Consider the following 7,954-nt stretch of genomic DNA (forward strand, 5'->3'; position numbering starts at 1 on the left):
AAAACAAGCTTGGAAGCAGGAGTGACATCTACTTCTGAAATAGCTTGCCTCCGGAAATGCTATAAACTTGGAGAAATGATTAAAGTTATACAAATGATCAGGTCTTTTGTTTGTAGGGTTGCTATTAGTTGTCTACAACTCTATGGAACTTAACAACAACAACAACAACAACAACGACCACCTTTATGTTGGCAGCATAATTCCTTACTACTAAGCCACCAGAGCTTTCAGTGATAGTAGTAGAAAACTTTATATTTTTTTTCATTGTAATTTTAACAAAAGTTTACAAAAAGGTGGTGTTTTCATTCATCTGTTGATGCACATTTTCTTCCCTCCTCCTCTCTGCCCCTCGCTTAGTAATGTACTTCTTGTTTCAGGTCTTTGTCATACTATAATGCTTAATCATATATTACTTTCAGACAGTCTTTTCCTTCACTTGGTGCTCCAGTGCAGTGTTCATTATCCATCCAATTTTTTCCTGTTTTATCCCCTCCCTAGTAATAGGAGATTTTAACACACTACTCTCAGTAAAAAATAAGACCTCTGGGAAAAAACCCCCACAAACCCAACAAAGATGCAGAGGAACTAAACTATACAATTATACTTGAACTCATAGATATATACAGGGTAATGCACCCTAAAATAGATAATGTTTTGTTGTTGTTGTTGTTACGTGCTGTCAAGTCGTTTGCGACTCATAGCGACCCTATGCACAACAGCCCTAACTCCTGCTGTATCCTGCGCCAACCGCACTGCCTCTGACACACGCATCCCGATTACCCCAGTCACCGAGTCAATCCATCTCATAGAGGGTCTTCCCCTCCTGCGCCGTCCCTCCACCCTCCCAAGCATGATGTCCCTCTCCAAGGACCCGTCCCTCCTGGCAACATGTCCAAAGTAAGTCAGACGAAGCCCCAGAATCGTTGTCTCCAAGGAGTAGCTTGGTTTAATCCTCTCCAAGATGAATCTGTTTGTTTTCCTTGCAGTCCATGGTACATTCAGTACTCTTCTCCAGCACCACAGCTCAAAAGCATCCACTCTCTTTCTGTCCTCCCTAGTCATTGTCCAACTCTCTGATGCATAACAAGCGATTGCAAAGACCATGGCCTGTATCAGGCACACCTTAGTCTCCAGAGAGACACTGTTGCTCCTGAGTACTTTAGAGAGGTCCCTAACAGCAGACTTTCCCATCGTGATACGCTTTTTGATTTCCTGACTGCTGGTGCCAAGAGTGTTGACTGTGGAGCTGAGCAAACTGAAGCTGTGAACAATTTCAATCTCTTCGTCATCCATCCTGACACTGCCAATTGGTCCAGTGGTGAGAATCTTTGTCTTCTTGACACTGAGCCTCAGTCCATACTGAAGGCTGCAGTCCTTGACCCTTCGCATCAAGTGCATGAGGTCCTCCTCAGTTTCAGCAAGCAGGGTTGTGTCATCTGCATAACGCAGATTGTTAATAGATCTCAATCTCTTCGTCATCCATCCTGATGCTGCCAATTGGTCCAGTGGTGAGAATCTTTGTCTTCTTGACATTGAGCCTCAGTCCATACTGAAGGCTGCAGTCCTTGACCCTTCGCAGCAAGTGCATGAGGTCCTCCTCAGTTTCAGCAAGCAGGGTTGTGTCATCTGCATAACAGAGATTGTTAATAGATATTCTAGGTCACAAAAAAATAGATAATATTTTAGGTCACAAAAAAACCCCTCAATTAAAAAAAAATTGAAATCCTACAAATATTACTTTCTGTCAGACAACAATGCAATAAAGCCATACACTTGGAAGCTGAATAACACCCTGCTTGAATGCTTTTGGGTAATAGAAGAAATAAAAATGAAATTAAAAGTTTCTTGGAACAAACATAGCCCCTCCAACAAATGGAAAAAGAATAACAAGCAAACCCCATAACCTCTAAAAGAAATTATAAAAATAAGAGCATAAGTAAATGGAATAGAAAACAGAAAAGCAATTGGAACTATCAACAAGACCAAGGGTTGGTTCTTTTAAAAAGTCAATAAAGTCAACAGACCACTGGCAAACATAATAAAGGAAAAGGAAAAAAAAGAGACAAATAATTAAAATGTGAGTGAGTGCCATCATAACAAACTGAAATAAAAGGACAATAATGAAATATTTGGAAAAATTATGCTATCTAGAGGAAATGGGAAAAACCCCCAAACCCTTAGAAACTCAACTTACCTCAACTGATGTAGACTGAAGTAGAACGCTTCAACAGACCCACCACAAAAGAAGAAATTGAGCAGATCACAAAAAAACCTTCCAATTAAAAAAGTCCTTTACCAGATGGTTTTACAGTGAATTTTAATTAATCATCCAAAGAAAAGCTGTCAGCAGTTGTACAAAAATTATTTCAGGAAATTGAGAAAGGAGTACTCTTAGATTCACTCAATGAGGCAAACATAACCCTGATACCAAATCCAAGTGAAGACACCAACATAAACCTATATATCAATATCTGTCATAAAGATAGGCACAAAAATCCTTAATAAAATCCTAATCAATAGAATCTAACAACATATCAAAAGGTCAATATAGCATGGCCAAGTAGAATTAATAAAAGGTATGCAAGGATGGCTCAACATAAGAAATGATTAAAAAAATCAATAAAGGACAAAAACCACATGCTCAATTGATGCATAAAAAGATTTTTACAAAATCAATACCATTTTCTGATATGAGCACTCAAGAAAATAGAGATAGAGAGGAATTTCAAAAACATAATTAACAGGAACCACACAAAGATGCCAACTATCACTATTCCTATTCAGTATTATTTTGGAAATCCTAGCAAGAGCGGTAAGGCTAGAGAAGGAAATAAGATAATCTGAATTGGCACAGAGGAGGTAATACTGTGTATTTATGCAGGTGATATGATAGTATACTTCTTGTTAGATGCCATCAAGTAGAGTATCACTTATAGTGACGACAGGTCTCTGTAGTCACTGTGTCAGTCTATCTCATTGAGGGTCTTCCTCTCTTTGTTGACCCTTCACTGTTCCAAGCATGATGGCGCTCTCCTAGCAACATGCCCAAATTATGTGAGACAAAGCTTTGCCATCCTTGCCTTTAAGAAGCCTTCTGGTTGGACATTCTTTAGGACATATTGGTTTGTTCTTTTCTTTTGGCAGTCTATGGGATATTTCAGCAAGAAAACTCTTGGTCATTGTGGGCCAATTCCACAAAGATCAACGTAAAAAACTAAGTTGTGTTTCAATATAGTGGCAGAGAGAACATGTTATGTGCCATAGAGTCACCTGTAACTCATAGCAACTCTATATACATTAACTCTGAAACCTCCCCTCTCCTGAGCCAATGTCATCATCTCTGACAGACCTAATCCCATTTCTCCAGTCACTGAGCTGAGTCAATATATCTCATCTTGGATCTTCCTCTCCTCTGCTGTCCCTCCACACTTCCAAGCATGATGTCCGTCTCCAAGGATCGCTCCTGGCCATGTGCCCTAAGTATGTGAGATGGAACCTCAAAATCCTTGCCTCAGTGGAGCAGCCTGGTTTCACCCTGTCCAGGACAGAACTGTTTGTATTCCTGGCAGTTCATGGTATGTTCAATACTCTTCTCCAGCACCTCAACTCAAAGGCATTAATCCCTCTTCTATAATCCTTAATTATTTATTATTCAGCTCTTGGATGCATAGCAAGTAATTGCAAAGACTATGGACTAGATCAGGGGCACCTTAGTCTCCAGACTGACGTCATTGCTCTTCAGTACTCTGGAGAGGTCCCTGACAGCAGATTTCCCCAATGAAATTTATCTTTTGATTTTCTGACTGCTTTTGCCAAGAAAACAATATCAATAGCTAACACAAGATGAAATACTTAAGAATATAACAAGAGACACAAAAGACTTCTTGTTATGTGCTGTCGAGTCACCTGCGACTCATAGCTCTAAACTCTGCTCTATTCTGTTCCAATCTTACTGTCTCCCATTTCCCCAGTCACTGAGTCAATCTATCTCATCGAAGGTCTTCCTCTCTTGCACTGTCCAGCCACCCTCTTGAGCATAATGTCCTTCTCCATGGACTGGTCCCTTTTTGCAACTTGCCCAATGTATGTCATATGGAGCTTCAGAATCCTTGCCTCCAGGAAGCAACCTGATTGGAAATGAAAACAGCGAGATATAGTCTCACTTCAGGAACAATAGCAAAGTTCAAAGGACATCAAATAACAAATGTTTGCAAAGTGGAGAGAGCGGGACTTTCATAAAGTGCTGGTGGAAATGTAAAATGGTACAACCACTATGGAAGGCAGTCTGGTACTTCCTTATAAACTTGAAAACAGAAATACCATTTCACTCAGGTATTCCTCTACTGGGTATATTGTTAAGTGCCAGCGAGTTGTTTGCAACTCATAGTGACCCTTTGTACAAGAGCCCTAAATGCTGTTTTATCCTGTGCCAACCTCGCCATTTCAAGCACACTCATTCCCACCACTCCAATCACAGAATCGATCATCTCATTGAGGGTCTTCCTTTCCTGTGCCATCCCTCCACTCTCCCAAACATAATGTCCCTCTCTAAGGACCAGTCCTTCCTTGCATCATGCCCAAAGTATGTCAGACGAAGCTTCAGAATCCTTAACTCCAAGGAGCATTCTGGCTTCATCCTTTCCAGGACAAACCTGTTTGTCCTCCTAGCAGTCCATGGTATATTCAACAATCTTCTCCAGAGTGCAGAAATTATCTAACAATATCATTAATATCACATGCAAGCAAGCTTCTGCTGAAAATTATCCAAAAATGTTTGGAATAATATGTCAACCGAGAACTGCCAGATGTGCAGGCTGTATTTAGAAGAGGTCGTGGTTCTAGGGATATTATAGCTAATGTTAGATGGATCTTGGCAGAAAGCAGAGAATACCAGAAGAATGTCTATCTGTGTTTTATTGACCATGCAAAAGCCTTTTGAGTGTGTTGATCACAACAAGCTATGGCTGACTCTGAGAAGAATGGGAATCCCAGAACATTTGATTGTGCTAATGCGAAACCTATACTTGGACCAAGAGGCAGTCATCAGAACAGAGCAAGGAGCAACTACATGGTTCAAAATCAAGAAGGGAGTCCATCAGGGATGTATTCTGTCTCCATACCTTTACAATCTATATGCAGAACAGATCATCCTAGATGCCGGGCTGTATGAGGAGGAATGTGGCATCAAGATTGGTGGAAGAATCATCATCAGCCTGAGTTATGTGGATGACACAACCCTGCTTGCTGAAACAGAGGAGGACCTCATGCACTTGTTGCAGGAAGTCAAGGACTGCAGCCTTCAATAAAGATTTAAGCTCAGCATCAAGAAAACAGATTCTCACCACTAGGCCAATTGGCAGCATCAGTATGGATGGTGAAGAGATTGAGATAGTTAACGATTTTAGTTTACTTGGTTCCACAGTCAACACTATTGGTAAGAGCAGCCAGGAAATCAAGAGATGAATTGTATTGGAAAAGTCGGCTGTGAGGGACGCCTCAAGAGTACTGAAGAGCAATGACGTCAGGCTGGAGACTAAAGTGCACCTGATCTGGGCTATAGTCTTTGCAATTACGTGCTATGCATTAGAGAGTTGGACAGTGACTAGAGATGATAGAAAGAGAATTGATGCCTTTGAGCTGTGGTGCTGGGAATATTATCCCCCCCAAAAAAATCAGAGCTGTCACACAAACAGGTACCCATGTTTATTCATAGTAAAGAGTTGGAAGTAGCCCAGGTGCCCATCAGCAAAGGAATGGATAAAGAAACTGTAATACATCTGCACAATAGAATATTACACAGTATTGAAAAACAGTGAACTCACTAAACACTCCATAACATGGATGAGTCTGGAAGACATTATGCTGAGTGACATATCTTAGTTACAAAAGGACAAATACTACATAAGAGTACTGTTACAATAATAGAATCAGTAAGGAGGTGAAAGGAGAGCTAGAAAAGAATGGATAGATATTGAACACGCATTGAAATAGGTGAAGGGAAAGGCAAGATGAAAGGAATGGGTCATAAGACATAATATGTATGGCATTTAACAATCTGCAACAGGACAAGCATTACAAAGTGAATTGGGGGAATAATTGGGAGGAAAATGTGTAAGAATAAATGCATGAATATCAACCTCTTTTAAACTTTCATTAAAACTACAAATTAAAAAGTATATATGGTGGTCACTAAGAGTTTTCTAGATGGCAGTGAGCAGCTTCTCAGTTACATACTGACAGTGTTTCAGGTCGCTTTGCTGAAGCCAAATATAGTAACTCTTGGCCATGCTTGCACACAGAAGTTTTTCCTTACATACTTTGGGCATGTTTCTAGGAGATGCTATTGGAAGGATATGATGCTGGGAAGGGTGAAGGATCGACAAAGAAGAGGAAGACCCCCAACGAGGTGGATTGACATGGTGATTGCTGCAGTGGACTCTTGTGTGTCAGGAAGTATAAATATGGCACAGGATTGAAGAGGGTTTAGATCTTTTGTTTATAGGATTGCTATGAGTTGTACTTGACAGCACATAATGACAACAATGACATATCTGATAAAGGACTCATGTCTAAAATTTATAGGTTTCTCCAGCACCTCAATAAGAAAAAGGTAAACAACCGATTAGCAAAATTACCACAGGATATGAATAGATACTTCACTAAAGGAAACATACAGATGGCAAACTAAACACCGAAGAAATGTTCAAAATCCCCAGATATCAGAGAGATGCAAATAGAAACAACTATGAGATGCCATCTCACCCCAGTAACAATAGCAGAGTTCAACATAGGAGCAGACAATATATGCTGACGAGGTTGTAGAGAGATTGAAACCCTTATACACTGCTGGTAGGAATGAAAATGGTGCAACCACTCTGGAAGGCTGTTGGCACTTTCTCAAAAGGCTGGGAATAGAAATACCATTTGACCTACTGGGAATATACCCAAAAGAAACTAGAACCACCATCCAAACATATGCATACCGATGCTTATTGCTGGGCTGTTTTCAATAGCAAAGAGTTGGAAGCAACCCAAGTGCCCATCAACAAATGAATGGATAGAAAAACTGGTTTATTCATACAATGGAACACTACGTAGCACTGAAAAACAATGAACTCGTAAAACATTACACAGCATGGGATACCCTGGAGCACAACATGCTGAGTGAAATATCTCAGTCACAAAAGGATAAATACTGCATAGCACCATTGTTACAAAGCAGGCCTGACATGGGAGATTGGGAGGAGAATAGGATAAGAGTGGACAGATAATGACTTTTGGAACAGATGAAAGAAAGAACTCTCTAAAATAAATACTATCAGGCATTATAAGTATGACAATAGCTCAGAATCAGAGGACTTGAGGATTGTTAGGTAATTGTGCAACAGTGAATGAATATTTTTTTTAAAGGTGTACGAGTATTTTTTAAAAAATTTTTATTTATTTATTTATTTATTTTTTATGTGTGTACCGTCAAATTGGATCTGGCTGGTACAGGAGGAGACTGTTCCTCCTTCTTCAGCAGAGCATCTGGTGGATTTGAACCGCACACCTCTGGGATTGCAGTGCAGTTTCCTGCCACTAGGCCACCAGAACTCGCCAGTGAATGAATATTAAAAGCAAAAAAGTGAACAGGAGGAAGGGAATGGGGAGAGGAGGTAAGATGTGCAACAATGAATGAATGAAAATCTAACTTCTCTGTAAATGTTCATTAAAATCATGAAGTAAAATTGCATTTAAAAAGAAGCATTCAAAAGATGGCTGGGAAAAGGTTGCCCCTTCAAAATAAAGTTTATCTTAATGACGTAAACGTACTCAAGCTTTTAGGTTCTACGTTTACTTTTAAGGTGCTACATTTACATGTCCACAAGACTCAAGATGTTGTTTGTGGCTGTTGTTATGTGCCATCGAGTCGTTTGCAACTCATAGCGACCCTATGTACAAGAGCTCTATA

This window comes from Elephantulus edwardii, unplaced genomic scaffold, assembly GCF_000299155.1.
Source record: "Elephantulus edwardii isolate Elephantulus edwardi_28Jun2011 unplaced genomic scaffold, EleEdw1.0 scaffold00225, whole genome shotgun sequence".
Lineage (NCBI taxonomy): Eukaryota > Metazoa > Chordata > Mammalia > Macroscelidea > Macroscelididae > Elephantulus > Elephantulus edwardii.